Consider the following 16358-nt stretch of genomic DNA (forward strand, 5'->3'; position numbering starts at 1 on the left):
ATCCGACACGCCAAAATTTTACTGAATACCTTATAATCAGCGTTCAGAAGCGTAATTGGCCTCCAATTACTCAAACACCTTTTATCCCCTTTCTTATGGATTAAGACCACCACTCCCTCCTTCATTGAACCCGCAAGCATCCCATTCTCCCACATAAACTGACACACTTCCACTAAATCCATACCCATCACTTCCCACATCATAACATATAGCTCCACAGGCAAACCATCCTTCCCAGGCGTCACATTTTTCCTTGCACCAAACAACGCTTTCTTAACTTCTTCCTCAATCACAGGCTCACATAGACCAGAACATCCATCCTCATCCACCCTACAATCCAAAGTCTTAAGCACTTCTTCTTTCAAACTCTCATCCACCCACTTTCTGCCAAACAACTCAGCATAAAACCTGACCACTTCCTTCATTACATCCTTCCCACTCACACAAACACCATCCACATCAAAAATCTCCTCCATACCCTCCTTCTTACCATTTATTTTTTTAAAGAAATATCTTGAACACTTTTCATCTTTATCAAGATGGACCACCTTAGACCTAAAAATTATTTCCCTTCCCTTCCTCTCCAAAGTCCTCTTCAAATCCTCTCTCACACTTCTTAATAAATCATCCACATCCACACCACACATCCTCATTTTTTCCAGCCATTCCACCCTCATCATTAAATCTTTATATTGACTCCTTACCATGGCAGCCTTTTTATAGCCCCATCGACGAAAAAACTTTTGCACTTCATGCTTCATCCAATCCCACCACACCAACACACTTTCAAACTTACTCTTTTGAGATTTACACCAACTATATTTTTTCTTAAAATCATTCACAATTCTCTCATCCTCAAGCAAACTCACATTCAATTTCCACACACCTCTCCCATGCACCCGCCTTAAATCCCCTCTAAACTCACCTTTCAGACACACATGGTCCGAAAAAGGAACTGGAAATTGAGAAAAACCATCACATATTATATTTTTAGAAAAAAACATCCTATCAATCCTAGATGTTATCCCACCCCTGTCAGCTTTATAGGTTGGTGGTGGTGGCTTCCCCAAAAAAACCTCAGCAGCATCAAAAAAGAAAAAATCTGAAATAATGTTTGTCAATTTTTTTCCTGAGGCATCAACTTTCCCATCAGTTACACAGTTAAAATCACCTGTTACTATCACAGGGATCCTACCAGGTAATTCTAAACATCATTTATCTAATAAACTTAACCTGTCTTCTTTTTTTGTAGGACCATAAATATTTATAATTTTAACTTTCCACCCCCTCCCACACACAACTGCAGAGATGCAACGACCCACCTCTATTACCTTATAACATTCAAAAACAAAATTTCTATTACTTAATACAATCCCAACTCCATCATTTTTATTCCCACTAGAGCCAGACCAGATATGCTGGCCATATGGCCAATCAGCGTCTTCCAGGGGTTCTTCTATACCACACTCCTGTAGACACATAATATCAAAAGAATGGTTATGTAAGAAGTCCAGAATCACAGATCTTCTAACTCTAGACTTTAGAAGTCTTACATTAAGGGACGCAATGTCCCAATTTGGTTTAGAGACCATTCTTTGGCTTAAAAACCACAAACACCAGTCTCAGGAAAAAAAAACACGCCTTCCTTATCCTTTGTCATCTGGCGAACTCCCACCTAGCTGAAAGATAGTGGACTCCAAATTCTCCTCCAGGTAAGCCGTTGACGCAGGAGAAAGAGAACCCACTGGGTAATCCCGCTCACTCACCGGACTTGCCACGCATTGGCTACTTGATGGTTCAGACAACCGGGCCCTTTTATTCTTAGCGCGGTCCGGTTCCTCAGAAGACCTCATCCCAGTCTCAGTGAAGTCTCCTTGGCCTCCAACTCCCTCTTCATCTATACTTTCACCGCTCCAACTGAGAGCCGGGTCCCCTGGGGTTTCCAAGGCTCCCTCACGTTCCTCACAAAAGGAGTCGATGAAACCCCCCTGATAGGAAGAAATGTCCATCTCAGCTGCCAGAACCTCTTCCACTCTCCCGGGCTCCATCAGTAGGTCAGCAGACGCCCTCACTGGAGCAGTCTCCACACGCTGTTCCACTACCTTCACCCTGGAAGAAACTGTGGCCTCAGGTGCCACACTCCTAGGCCTCGGAGAGTTCGCGACCACCTCAGAGTATGCCCTTGCCTTGCCCTCGTTCGCACGACGAGTACAATCCTTAAAGGCATGCCCCTCCATACCACAAGCATTGCAAACAATCGGATTGGTACAGTCCTTAGCAACATGCCCACTTTGGTTGCACTTGGAGCAAACAGGCACAGCAGTACAAACCTCTTGTAAGTGGCCGTACTTCTTACATTTCCTGCAAAAAACTGGGGCTTCAGGAAAGAAGAGAATACCCCTATCTCTCCCGATGGAGAAACTTTGGGGAGGGTAATGAATACCTCCAGGCTCCGAAGAACTTTCCCCAAATCTGACAAAATATCTGTATTTGCCAGTCCATAAGTTCTCCTCGTTCATTATTTTGTGACTGTTGCTCACAAAGTCACAATGCCTCTTAAGAAAAGCCGCAATGTCATGTTCTTGCACAAAGGGATTATACATAAAAATTACTAGGGGAACATCACCTTTGGAGTACAAGACTGTAAAGGTCAAACCATCCAAGGTTGGATTCTTCTCCTGCACCCTCAACCTCTTGTATAGGTTCCGGCAAGCCGCCATAGATTGCAGCACCAAGACATACCGTCCTTCTTTCCGGGATTCCTGCAGGCAGACGATGTTTTCTCTTGTCACTTCCAGGATTTTGAAGATCACCTCGTGCACCATATACGACAGATTGAAACGCTCTCTGACAGCAGCATCAACTTCAATGCGGAATGCATTGCGAACCCGATTGTCATCGGTCCCAGCATAGCGTAACTTCACGCCCATCATGATCACTCTCTCGTTCCTCCTCGATCTCCCCCTAAAGCAGCAACCGGCTTAAGCCATCAAGATGGCGATGCCGGAAGGCCAAGGGAAAACACTCAAGGACCCCAGACAAGACACTTGGTCTTAGCCAAAAGGCCGAGAAGCGATAACCAGAATTGGTTTCAAACTACGGAGCCACCCAAGGATCCTGAAAAGTCCATTTGTGGAGATGAGCTCCTGGACTCCCGTTAAGAAGACATGTTGTCAACCTCTAGATCCCTTACATGCCTGCACTTTTCGGCTTGCTGCTGCTGCAATCCACGCGTTTTAGATCTGCATAACTCCACCTCTTTAAACACAGCACCTTCACCCCCTGCTGTTCCCACCCGCCTCAACACCGTTGGAAGGGAGGAGAACCAATTAAGGCGGGGGGTGGGGTGGAACGAGCAGCTGTCTACCCTTAGCAGGAGGGCTGCTGATTACATACCTCTCCTGCTGCTGCTGCTGCTGCTGGCTGTCCAGCAGCAGACTGAAGGTGGCTGCTGCTGTGCACAGGTATATAAAGGCTCAGAGCCTATTATGACACGCGCAGCCAGCGTTCCATTGCCACATTCCATCTACTGCAGGCAGGATACCTGGCTGGCTGAATGTCGCTGAGAAGCTCACAGAGACCGCCATAAGCAACAGTTTAACAGAATGCCACAGACTAATCAACCAAACTTTTTGGGTTGGGTTCTCTTTTATAGTCTGCAGGCATTAAATGAAAGAAGTCAGTGTTCCAGCAGAGGGAGACAACGTTTCAGAAAAGGCATTGTAGCAAACCAAAAAAGAAATTTTAAGCGCAGCAGAGTAACCAGCGCACATACCTGTTAGCTCAGGTGAGTTTAAAAGGCTGCTGTTGATAACAAGGGCATTTGCTAAATAGATGGTGTGTGTGCAACAATATACTGAAAGGTCAATTATATTGTGCAGCTTATCTCACCACCTGTAGTTATTTAGGTGAAAGCTCCAAAATGCTTGCCTAATATGTCTGTTTATCCAAAAGGAAGTAAAAAGGGAGAGCTAGAAAGATAGCATTTCATTACATTACATGGCAATGCAATGCACAGTTGCTGAAGTTGAACCAAAATGAGCTTGTAATCTGGCTTCTGCAACTTTGAACATGAAAAATCCAATGAGGAGAAGAAAAGCAAAGCCAAAGAGTCCATCCCAAAATCCGACAAACAAGCAAAATGAACAAAAAACATTGAATTCAATTCTTTCTGATTTTAGAAACTGCATTAAAGAAGGGGTGCACCGGTCCTGGAGATACTGCAATACCAGGTCAATGCGTGGAGTGGACAGAGCAAGCTCTTTTTCCATCTCCCTGTTCTAAAAATCCATTTAATATATGGTCCCCAGATAGGGGACGTATCAGATATTAAACTGATAAGAACAGATTTTTTTTTTTTTTTTTTTTTTTTTTTTTGAAAGCCCGAATTCGTGTACAAAACCCGAGTGCGCTTAAAAAAGTGACAAGTGCCACAAAAAAAGTGCACTAGGATGCTGGTCTTCTTGAAACCCTCTCCAAAAGGAGAAGGGTCCCCCAAACCATTCCCCGTCCCTCCGAGCCAAAAGGCCACAGCGAGGAACAGGGACAAAAAGCCACCTCCAGCCGAAGCCAGAGGCGACCCAATCTTACCCCCAGCACCTGCCCGAGTTCTCACCCGAGCAAGGCACTGGGAGCCAAAGACTGTGCTCCCCTCCCGGAAGAGGGGAGCCAACAACGCTCTCCTCCCAAAAGAGGAGAGCCAGGGGGGTTCAGGGGGGAGCGGAACCTGATGGCCACACACTCCCCCCCTAGACCTGCCAAGAGAGGAACCCGTAAGGGAACCGCATCCCGACAAAATCCTAGTAGGACGTGACACACGTGAATAAGTGGACACACAGTGACAAAGAAATTAAATAAATAGTGAAGGTTTCACAGTATAATACTGCCCGGACCTTCGACCGGGAATTGAAAAATTCCCCATCCTAAGGCCAGAAGGCCCGGAATAAGGGTGTGTGCGAAGAAAGAAAATTTGAAGTGCTTGTGCAAATGTGCCATAAACTCAAGTGGGGTTCCCAATCCCAGTGAGTTAAGGCACCCCAGGGTCACCACTCCTGGGGCACTTCACACTTTGGGCTTTCGATCTTCCCCGGCCCAATGGCGTCGATCCTGGGGGGCCATGCTTTCCACCAGATGACTATATTAGCCACCTGGCGTACTAACAAGCGCCTAAACCCCAGTGTGCATAATGTATCAATCTACTAGGGCGGCCAACATCCAAAACCGCCTTTTCGAAAGACACTACACTTGATCTTAGCCAAAAGGCCGAGAAGCTGATAAGAACAGATACTACACTTGATCTTAGCCAAAAGGCCGAGAAGCGATAACCAGAATTGGTTTCAAACTACGGAGCCACCCAAGGATCCTGAAAAGTCCATTTGTGGAGATGAGCTCCTGGACTCCCGTTAAGAAGACATGTTGTCAACCTCTAGATCCCTTACATGCCTGCACTTTTCGGCTTGCTGCTGCTGCAATCCACGCGTTTTAGATCTGCATAACTCCACCTCTTTAAACACAGCACCTTCACCCCCTGCTGTTCCCACCCGCCTCAACACCGTTGGAAGGGAGGAGAACCAATTAAGGCGGGGGGTGGGGTGGAACGAGCAGCTGTCTACCCTTAGCAGGAGGGCTGCTGATTACATACCTCTCCTGCTGCTGCTGCTGCTGGCTGTCCAGCAGCAGACTGAAGGTGGCTGCTGCTGTGCACAGGTATATAAAGGCTCAGAGCCTATTATGACACGCGCAGCCAGCGTTCCATTGCCACATTCCATCTACTGCAGGCAGGATACCTGGCTGGCTGAATGTCACTGAGAAGCTCACAGAGACCGCCATAAGCAACAGTTTAACAGAATGCCACAGACTAATCAACCAAACTTTTTGGGTTGGGTTCTCTTTTATAGTCTGCAGGCATTAAATGAAAGAAGTCAGTGTTCCAGCAGAGGGAGACAACGTTTCAGAAAAGGCATTGTAGCAAACCAAAAAAGAAATTTTAAGCGCAGCAGAGTAACCAGCGCACATACCTGTTAGCTCAGGTGAGTTTAAAAGGCTGCTGTTGATAACAAGGGCATTTGCTAAATAGATGGTGTGTGTGCAACAATATACTGAAAGGTCAATTATATTGTGCAGCTTATCTCACCACCTGTAGTTATTTAGGTGAAAGCTCCAAAATGCTTGCCTAATATGTCTGTTTATCCAAAAGGAAGTAAAAAGGGAGAGCTAGAAAGATAGCATTTCATTACATTACATGGCAATGCAATGCACAGTTGCTGAAGTTGAACCAAAATGAGCTTGTAATCTGGCTTCTGCAACTTTGAACATGAAAAATCCAATGAGGAGAAGAAAAGCAAAGCCAAAGAGTCCATCCCAAAATCCGACAAACAAGCAAAATGAACAAAAAACATTGAATTCAATTCTTTCTGATTTTAGAAACTGCATTAAAGAAGGGGTGCACCGGTCCTGGAGATACTGCAATACCAGGTCAATGCGTGGAGTGGACAGAGCAAGCTCTTTTTCCATCTCCCTGTTCTAAAAATCCATTTAATATATGGTCCCCAGATAGGGGACGTATCAGATATTAAACTGATAAGAACAGATACTACACTTGATCTTAGCCAAAAGGCCGAGAAGCGATAACCAGAATTGGTTTCAAACTACGGAGCCACCCAAGGATCCTGAAAAGTCCATTTGTGGAGATGAGCTCCTGGACTCCCGTTAAGAAGACATGTTGTCAACCTCTAGATCCCTTACATGCCTGCACTTTTCGGCTTGCTGCTGCTGCAATCCACGCGTTTTAGATCTGCATAACTCCACCTCTTTAAACACAGCACCTTCACCCCCTGCTGTTCCCACCCGCCTCAACACCGTTGGAAGGGAGGAGAACCAATTAAGGCGGGGGGTGGGGTGGAACGAGCAGCTGTCTACCCTTAGCAGGAGGGCTGCTGATTACATACCTCTCCTGCTGCTGCTGCTGCTGGCTGTCCAGCAGCAGACTGAAGGTGGCTGCTGCTGTGCACAGGTATATAAAGGCTCAGAGCCTATTATGACACGCGCAGCCAGCGTTCCATTGCCACATTCCATCTACTGCAGGCAGGATACCTGGCTGGCTGAATGTCGCTGAGAAGCTCACAGAGACCGCCATAAGCAACAGTTTAACAGAATGCCACAGACTAATCAACCAAACTTTTTGGGTTGGGTTCTCTTTTATAGTCTGCAGGCATTAAATGAAAGAAGTCAGTGTTCCAGCAGAGGGAGACAACGTTTCAGAAAAGGCATTGTAGCAAACCAAAAAAGAAATTTTAAGCGCAGCAGAGTAACCAGCGCACATACCTGTTAGCTCAGGTGAGTTTAAAAGGCTGCTGTTGATAACAAGGGCATTTGCTAAATAGATGGTGTGTGTGCAACAATATACTGAAAGGTCAATTATATTGTGCAGCTTATCTCACCACCTGTAGTTATTTAGGTGAAAGCTCCAAAATGCTTGCCTAATATGTCTGTTTATCCAAAAGGAAGTAAAAAGGGAGAGCTAGAAAGATAGCATTTCATTACATTACATGGCAATGCAATGCACAGTTGCTGAAGTTGAACCAAAATGAGCTTGTAATCTGGCTTCTGCAACTTTGAACATGAAAAATCCAATGAGGAGAAGAAAAGCAAAGCCAAAAAGTCCATCCCAAAATCCGACAAACAAGCAAAATGAACAAAAAACATTGAATTCAATTCTTTCTGATTTTAGAAACTGCATTAAAGAAGGGGTGCACCGGTCCTGGAGATACTGCAATACCAGGTCAATGCGTGGAGTGGACAGAGCAAGCTCTTTTTCCATCTCCCTGTTCTAAAAATCCATTTAATATATGGTCCCCAGATAGGGGACGTATCAGATATTAAACTGATAAGAACAGATACTACACTTGATCTTAGCCAAAAGGCCGAGAAGCGATAACCAGAATTGGTTTCAAACTACGGAGCCACCCAAGGATCCTGAAAAGTCCATTTGTGGAGATGAGCTCCTGGACTCCCGTTAAGAAGACATGTTGTCAACCTCTAGATCCCTTACATGCCTGCACTTTTCGGCTTGCTGCTGCTGCAATCCACGCGTTTTAGATCTGCATAACTCCACCTCTTTAAACACAGCACCTTCACCCCCTGCTGTTCCCACCCGCCTCAACACCGTTGGAAGGGAGGAGAACCAATTAAGGCGGGGGGTGGGGTGGAACGAGCAGCTGTCTACCCTTAGCAGGAGGGCTGCTGATTACATACCTCTCCTGCTGCTGCTGCTGCTGGCTGTCCAGCAGCAGACTGAAGGTGGCTGCTGCTGTGCACAGGTATATAAAGGCTCAGAGCCTATTATGACACGCGCAGCCAGCGTTCCATTGCCACATTCCATCTACTGCAGGCAGGATACCTGGCTGGCTGAATGTCACTGAGAAGCTCACAGAGACCGCCATAAGCAACAGTTTAACAGAATGCCACAGACTAATCAACCAAACTTTTTGGGTTGGGTTCTCTTTTATAGTCTGCAGGCATTAAATGAAAGAAGTCAGTGTTCCAGCAGAGGGAGACAACGTTTCAGAAAAGGCATTGTAGCAAACCAAAAAAGAAATTTTAAGCGCAGCAGAGTAACCAGCGCACATACCTGTTAGCTCAGGTGAGTTTAAAAGGCTGCTGTTGATAACAAGGGCATTTGCTAAATAGATGGTGTGTGTGCAACAATATACTGAAAGGTCAATTATATTGTGCAGCTTATCTCACCACCTGTAGTTATTTAGGTGAAAGCTCCAAAATGCTTGCCTAATATGTCTGTTTATCCAAAAGGAAGTAAAAAGGGAGAGCTAGAAAGATAGCATTTCATTACATTACATGGCAATGCAATGCACAGTTGCTGAAGTTGAACCAAAATGAGCTTGTAATCTGGCTTCTGCAACTTTGAACATGAAAAATCCAATGAGGAGAAGAAAAGCAAAGCCAAAGAGTCCATCCCAAAATCCGACAAACAAGCAAAATGAACAAAAAACATTGAATTCAATTCTTTCTGATTTTAGAAACTGCATTAAAGAAGGGGTGCACCGGTCCTGGAGATACTGCAATACCAGGTCAATGCGTGGAGTGGACAGAGCAAGCTCTTTTTCCATCTCCCTGTTCTAAAAATCCATTTAATATATGGTCCCCAGATAGGGGACGTATCAGATATTAAACTGATAAGAACAGATACTACACTTGATCTTAGCCAAAAGGCCGAGAAGCGATAACCAGAATTGGTTTCAAACTACGGAGCCACCCAAGGATCCTGAAAAGTCCATTTGTGGAGATGAGCTCCTGGACTCCCGTTAAGAAGACATGTTGTCAACCTCTAGATCCCTTACATGCCTGCACTTTTCGGCTTGCTGCTGCTGCAATCCACGCGTTTTAGATCTGCATAACTCCACCTCTTTAAACACAGCACCTTCACCCCCTGCTGTTCCCACCCGCCTCAACACCGTTGGAAGGGAGGAGAACCAATTAAGGCGGGGGGTGGGGTGGAACGAGCAGCTGTCTACCCTTAGCAGGAGGGCTGCTGATTACATACCTCTCCTGCTGCTGCTGCTGCTGGCTGTCCAGCAGCAGACTGAAGGTGGCTGCTGCTGTGCACAGGTATATAAAGGCTCAGAGCCTATTATGACACGCGCAGCCAGCGTTCCATTGCCACATTCCATCTACTGCAGGCAGGATACCTGGCTGGCTGAATGTCGCTGAGAAGCTCACAGAGACCGCCATAAGCAACAGTTTAACAGAATGCCACAGACTAATCAACCAAACTTTTTGGGTTGGGTTCTCTTTTATAGTCTGCAGGCATTAAATGAAAGAAGTCAGTGTTCCAGCAGAGGGAGACAACGTTTCAGAAAAGGCATTGTAGCAAACCAAAAAAGAAATTTTAAGCGCAGCAGAGTAACCAGCGCACATACCTGTTAGCTCAGGTGAGTTTAAAAGGCTGCTGTTGATAACAAGGGCATTTGCTAAATAGATGGTGTGTGTGCAACAATATACTGAAAGGTCAATTATATTGTGCAGCTTATCTCACCACCTGTAGTTATTTAGGTGAAAGCTCCAAAATGCTTGCCTAATATGTCTGTTTATCCAAAAGGAAGTAAAAAGGGAGAGCTAGAAAGATAGCATTTCATTACATTACATGGCAATGCAATGCACAGTTGCTGAAGTTGAACCAAAATGAGCTTGTAATCTGGCTTCTGCAACTTTGAACATGAAAAATCCAATGAGGAGAAGAAAAGCAAAGCCAAAAAGTCCATCCCAAAATCCGACAAACAAGCAAAATGAACAAAAAACATTGAATTCAATTCTTTCTGATTTTAGAAACTGCATTAAAGAAGGGGTGCACCGGTCCTGGAGATACTGCAATACCAGGTCAATGCGTGGAGTGGACAGAGCAAGCTCTTTTTCCATCTCCCTGTTCTAAAAATCCATTTAATATATGGTCCCCAGATAGGGGACGTATCAGATATTAAACTGATAAGAACAGATTTTTTTTGATTGAATATATCTTTTATTAGCACAAAAAATAAGTTAACAGACAGTGTACAGTGCTGCAACCCAGTACACACAGAATTCTACATCATATTTACATAGCATGAGGATACGACGCACTAACTAGACACATCACACCCCTATGCTACACAAAACACTCAATCTGAAAGAAAAAGCATGTCAATCAATACAGTACGACGAACCGTGATAAGGGATGGTGATTGGGAAAAAGGGGATGGGGAGGGGAAAATCACAGGCCCGAAGCTTTATTGAAAGACAAGACACATAAGGGGAGAGGGGGAGGAGGGGTTTAGTCCTCATCCTCGTCCTCCGGACCGTCCACGATAGAATAGTCTCTGAGCAGGCTGTGGATCAGCCTGCGGCAGTCCTGGATGGACATCCTCTCCCTCCTCAAGATGAGCCGGTTCCTGGCGACCCAAACGGCATCCTTGAAGCAGTTCATAAGGCGCCAAGCCTCCTGGATGGCTCCGACGGTATGAACCCCAGGGAAGAGTCCGTAAAGCACAGAATGGTGCGATAGGCTCGCCCTGGGGACAGAGTTCCTCAGGTCGTCCTCAAGGGCAGTCAACAGGCGCTGTGCAAATCCGCAGTCCCAAAAAGTGTGCAAAGATGTTTCCTCCACGAAGGGGCACCTTGGGCAGTACCGGGTCTTGCACAGGTTCCGGGCATGCATGAATGATCGGACGGGCAGTCCGCCCTGAATCGCCATCCACGACAAGTCCTTGTGCCCGTTGGTCAGCCTGTCAGACGACACATTTGTCCACACAGTCTCCAGCGTGTCCTGGTGAAGTCCTGTGATGTTCTCCACGTCATCCTTGGCTCTGATGAGCTTGTGGATAGTTTTGGGCTTCCACAAGTCGGGCTTGAGTCCCTCCAGTTGATGTTCCCCCACAAATCGAACGACGTCTCCGTAGAACCATGGCGTCGTCCAGTTGTAGGGGAAGGAGCTGTCCCACTTGTCCCAGCCGAGTCGCCTCCAAAGAGGAAGCAGGAAGAAGCGAGACATGGACCTGCCCGCGGAGCCATTCTTGACTTGCAAAGTCCGGCGGACACAATCACACACAAAAGAGGATCGCAGGAGGGTGGGGATATCTGGAACGCCCTTCCCACCCTTGCAAGGCTCCTTGTACATGACGGCCCGCCTGACTCTGTCCATCTTGGATCCCCAGACAAAGTGAAACACTGTCCTGGTAATGGCCCTGCACACAGTGACGTGTGGGGGCCAGGCCTGCGCCGTGTACTGCAAGACGGGCAGGACCTCATTACGCAGGACGAGTGCCTTACCCTCACAAGTGAGGTGTCTGAGGCTCCAGAGTCCGATCCGTTGCTTCACCTTGGCCAAGCGTTCTTGCCAGGACTTGAGGGCCGCTCCTTCCTTCCCGAACCAGACTCCCAGCACCTTGAGGAAATCCGGTTGAATGTTGAAGGGGAAGGGGGCGGAGGAGGCCGGCTGCCAATCCCCGAAGAGCATGGCTTCCGACTTCCTGCAGTTGACTTTGGCCCCTGAAGCCCGGCCGAACCTCTCACACGTCTGGACGAGGGCATCGACTGAACCACGATCAGCGCAGAAGACGGTGACGTCGTCCATGTAGAGCGAGCACTTGACCTCGTGTCGTCCCGGACCCGGTGCGGTGATCCCTCTGATCTCTCCATTCTGCCGGATAGCCTCTGCAAAGAGTTCTATAACACAAACAAAAAGACGAGGTGATAGAGGGCAGCCTTGTCTGACCCCAGAGAGGACAGGGAAGGGGTCAGTCTTCCAGCCGTTCACCAACACCGAGCTGTGGATATCAAAATACATCAGACGGACATACGAACAAAACATGTTACCCAAACCTAACCGGTGCAGAGCTCGGCCCATGAACTCGTGGGAAACCCGGTCGAAGGCCTTCTCCTGATCCAAGGAGACCAGGGCCGCGTGTGCGCGGCGGACCTTGATGTACTCGACCGTGTCCCGCACGAGAGCGAGGCTGTCTGCGATGCGACGTCCAGGGATGCCGCAGGTCTGGTCCGGGTGGATGATCCGTCCGATGACCGTCTTAAGTCGTGTCGCCATCGTCTTGGCCAGGATCTTGTAGTCCACGTTGAGCAGAGTGATGGGACGCCAATTCCTCAGGTCGCACCTCTCTCCCTTCCGCTTGTACAGGATCGTGACCATTCCTTCCCTCAAAGATGGAGGCATTCTACCCTCCACCACCATCTCCTCGTACAGGTCCAACAGGTCCGGACAGATGAGGTCTCCCAGCGCTACATAGAGCTCCGCTGGAAGACCATCACTGCCCGGGGTCCTGCCGGTCCTAAAGGATTTAGCGGCAGAGAGCAATTCGCCCACCATCAGAGGTTTGTCCAAGGCTGCCGTGCCTGCAGGATCAAGATGGTTAGTGATACCTGACAGGAACTTATCAGCAGCGTCGGGGTCGGTAGTCTTGTGGGAGTAGAGTTCGCTGTAGAAGTCGCTGACGACCCTCATCACGTCCTCGTTCCCACGTCGCATGTTTCCGCTCTCGTCTCGCAGCTCGTTCAGGGGCGTGTGACCAGCATGAAGTTTCCTGAAAAAGAATGAGTTACATTTCTCACCCTTCTCCAGATTCTCCACTTTGGAACGGAAGACGATTCGCTTGGACTCCTCCTCAAAGTGCCTTTTCAGGCTCTTCTTGGTCTCCTCCAGCTCCTCCCTCACGTCCCAGCCGCAGTGAAGAAGGTCCTGCAGCGACCGCAGCTCGCGCTGCAGCCCTCTGAAGTCCCTCCTCTTCTCACACGCCTGTTGTCGACCCTTGGCCTGAAAGAAACAGCGAAACTCAAGTTTAACATATTCCCACCAATCAGAGACTGTTTGGAAGCTACCCTTGTAGGACTGCCACATTGCGTAGGCTGCTCTCAGCTCCTCCACGACTTCATCCTGAGCCAGCAGAGCACAATTCAGCTTCCAGGAGCCGGGGCCGGACGGAAAACCGTCGCCGATGACACCTTGTAAGTGAATGGCTCTGTGGTCGGAGAAGAAGCAGGGGACCATCGAGTGCCTACTCTGCCTGACTGCCCGAGAGGTGAACACAAAGTCAATCCTGGAGCGGAGTGAGCCATCGGCTCGGCTCCACGAATAGTTCGTGGAGCCTCTCCCCATGGAGCCCACCACGTCCTGAAGAGAGGCCTCGGTTACCATCTCGATGAGCAGCTTGGACGTGATGTCCAACTTGGCAGATGTGCCAGAACTACGACCATCCTCCTCGATGGGGCAGTTGAAATCCCCGGCCATCACTAAGGTCCTGGTGGTGGCAAGCTGAAGCCGCAGGGTCTGGAAAAGCTCCAGACGCTCATTCTTCAGTGGGGACGCATACACGTTGATGAACCTGACAGGTTCTCCCGCCCAGTTGCCATCTACAACAAGAGCCCTGCCGCAGATGAGCTCCTGGACGGACTCAAGCGTGAATGCGCCCCCCCTGATCAGAATTGCGACCCCCGCAGACTTGCAGTCACCCCCACCGGACCAGTAGGATGGACCGTGGGACCACTCCCTGGCCAGATGTTTGAAGGACCTAGAGGAGGGAAGGGAACATTCCTGCAACATATAAACATCACACAACTGGGAAGTAAGGAAGGCATAAATAGTCTGACGTCTGAACTTGTCCTTGATGCTCCTGACATTAATGGAAAATAAGTTAATATTAGCCATCATGTAGGGAAAAAAGAAAAAGTTAGCGCAGGCAATACACCTTAGTTACCACTCCGGTCGGGTGGTCCCTCGTCGGTGTTGACTGCTGGTGACGGGATCACCAGCAGGCCCTCTTCCTCCATCTGGTCAAGCAGCGCGGCCTCGATCTCGGCGACCACCAGTTCCTCCTCTTCTGGCTCGGCCACCAGGGTCTCAACCATGTGCTCCATCTCTTCTGGCTCAGGGAGGGTATCCTCCTTTTCGCCTACGAAATCCAGAATCTTCTTTTTGGAGGATTCAGTAGCAGGGCTGTCCTCCACCTTCCTCTTTCCCCGGGTTGGAACTGGGGAGACAAGAAGGGGAAAATCCTCCTCGGAATAGATAGCGGCGGGTGGAGGAAAGGTTAATTCCACCGCTACCATGGTCTGGGGAGGGAGAGTGGCTGCCGGGGCAGGGGAAAGGACACCTGCTGAGGAGTAGGGGAAGGAGGAAGAGGAAGTGGTATCCTCAGCAGTGGTGGCCGGGGTGGGGGGGCATTGGACGGGGGTGGCAGGGGGAGGGATCGAGAGAGGGGTGACAGAACTCTTACCCTCCTTTGACTTTTTCTTATGCTTCGGAGCTGCTGGGACCGTCACTGGGGCTTTGGCCACCGACTCCTTGACCGCTTTGGCCTTGGTCGTCTTGGCCTTGGCCGCTGGGGCCTTGGTCGTCGCGTCCTTGACCTTCACAGGCCTGGTCGTCGGGGCCTTGTCCTCCGGAGCTGGGGTCGTCACAACCACCGATGCCCAGGATCTCTCACGCTTGGGGCAATCCTTGTACAGATGAGCCGCCAGCCCACACAGGTTGCAGGACGTCTTCTTCGGGCAGTCCTTCGAGCTGTGTCCCGTCACTCGACAAATCCTGCAGGCATCCTCCTTGCAGTCCTTCATCTCGTGGCCGTTCTTGCCGCATCTCCTGCAGTTCCGCGGCATGTCCGGGTAATAGATGAGGCCGTAGGAGTTGCCCAGGGAGAATGTCGGGGGCAGGTGCCGAAGTCCGTCTGAGTACGCCAGGTCCCTGTGAAGTCTAACGGTCACCGACCACTTACCTGTCCAGAAGCCGAGTCCATTCAGGATGTGAGAGGGTTCCTTCACAACCAAACAGAAGCGTCTCAGGAAGGTACAGATGTCTTGGCCTGGGGTGTGCGGGTTGCGCATGGAGACCGTGATCCTCCTTTCGTCCCTCTGGATAGGGCAGCTACCTGTAAAGGCAGAGAAAGAATTATCCGGTCCTTTTGTGCTTACCATTTCCCAGAACCTCCTGCAGGTGTTCACAGTGGCGAAGGTGACGAAGAAGATCCCCGTCAAGAAGGTCTGGATGCTGAGGGTGTCCGACCTGGAGAAGCCTCGATCCAGCAGCATCTTCTGGCAGAACACGTCCGAGGACATGTCCGGCACCCTCCCATCCACTTCCTTCAGCTTCAGGGCCACCGTCTGCCGCATCCATGGCTCCAGGGCTGGAGCTTCATGGCGGGGCTTCTGGGGTCCCTTCTGCTGGCCAGTCGTGGAGGCAGAGTCCTTGGGGTCAGAATCGGCTCCTGGCTGGGCCCTCCTGGCTGTCCCCTGCTCCAGGCTCTTCTTTTCGGCCTTCCTCACAGCGCTTGCCATGGCTTTCCTCCTGCAGTTACTTCTTGGAGCTGGATCTGGAACTCTTCCCGGAATGGGTGGAGCTATGCAGATTCTTCTCCCGTCGTTTTCTGGACAAATTCCCCGAAAGGTCTTTGTCTCGATGATTTTCTTCCTCGAAGATTCCACAGGACAGCCCGATTCTTCTCCGAGTCTTCGTCTTCTTCTGGATTCTTTAGAGCTTCTTCCTCTCACCGATATCCGCCTTCCTTCTCCGATGTCAGCTGGGCTCCGAAGCTCTTCTCCTTCCGAGTTCGATAGCTCTCGTCAAGTGTAGATCGTAGCTCTTGTGTTCTTAAAAGAACAGATACTACACTTGATCTTAGCCAAAAGGCCGAGAAGCGATAACCAGAATTGGTTTCAAACTACGGAGCCACCCAAGGATCCTGAAAAGTCCATTTGTGGAGATGAGCTCCTGGACTCCCGTTAAGAAGACATGTTGTCAACCTCTAGATCCCTTACATGCCTGCACTTTTCGGCTTGCTGCTGCTGCAATCCACGCGTTTTAGATC

The 16358-nt window shown here is 49.0% G+C and overlaps 5 non-coding genes and 2 pseudogenes across 5 annotated transcripts; all 7 read right to left on the reverse strand.

Moving 5' to 3' along the window:
• Window positions 1-4195: 4195 nt before the first annotated feature.
• Window positions 4196-4388, reverse strand: LOC141240234 (U2 spliceosomal RNA). Its single transcript, XR_012305516.1, has one exon. It is a non-coding gene; the product is annotated as a U2 spliceosomal RNA (small nuclear RNA).
• Window positions 4389-5182: 794 nt separating this feature from the next.
• On the reverse strand, window positions 5183-5322 carry LOC141240238 (U2 spliceosomal RNA; annotated as a pseudogene).
• A 1115-nt stretch (window positions 5323-6437) lies between these two features.
• On the reverse strand, window positions 6438-6628 carry LOC141240264 (U2 spliceosomal RNA). The gene has a single exon (XR_012305533.1). It is a non-coding gene; the product is annotated as a U2 spliceosomal RNA (small nuclear RNA).
• A 1115-nt stretch (window positions 6629-7743) lies between these two features.
• On the reverse strand, window positions 7744-7934 carry LOC141240266 (U2 spliceosomal RNA). The gene has a single exon (XR_012305534.1). It is a non-coding gene; the product is annotated as a U2 spliceosomal RNA (small nuclear RNA).
• A 1115-nt stretch (window positions 7935-9049) lies between these two features.
• Window positions 9050-9240, reverse strand: LOC141240267 (U2 spliceosomal RNA). Its single transcript, XR_012305535.1, has one exon. It is a non-coding gene; the product is annotated as a U2 spliceosomal RNA (small nuclear RNA).
• A 1115-nt stretch (window positions 9241-10355) lies between these two features.
• On the reverse strand, window positions 10356-10550 carry LOC141240209 (U2 spliceosomal RNA). The gene has a single exon (XR_012305496.1). It is a non-coding gene; the product is annotated as a U2 spliceosomal RNA (small nuclear RNA).
• Window positions 10551-16102: 5552 nt separating this feature from the next.
• LOC141240240 (U2 spliceosomal RNA) lies at window positions 16103-16192 on the reverse strand (annotated as a pseudogene).
• Window positions 16193-16358: the final 166 nt, after the last annotated feature.

This window comes from Phyllobates terribilis, unplaced genomic scaffold, assembly GCF_046119375.1.
Source record: "Phyllobates terribilis strain yellow unplaced genomic scaffold, ASM4611937v1 Scaffold_801__1_contigs__length_655404, whole genome shotgun sequence".
NCBI lineage: Eukaryota > Metazoa > Chordata > Amphibia > Anura > Dendrobatidae > Phyllobates > Phyllobates terribilis.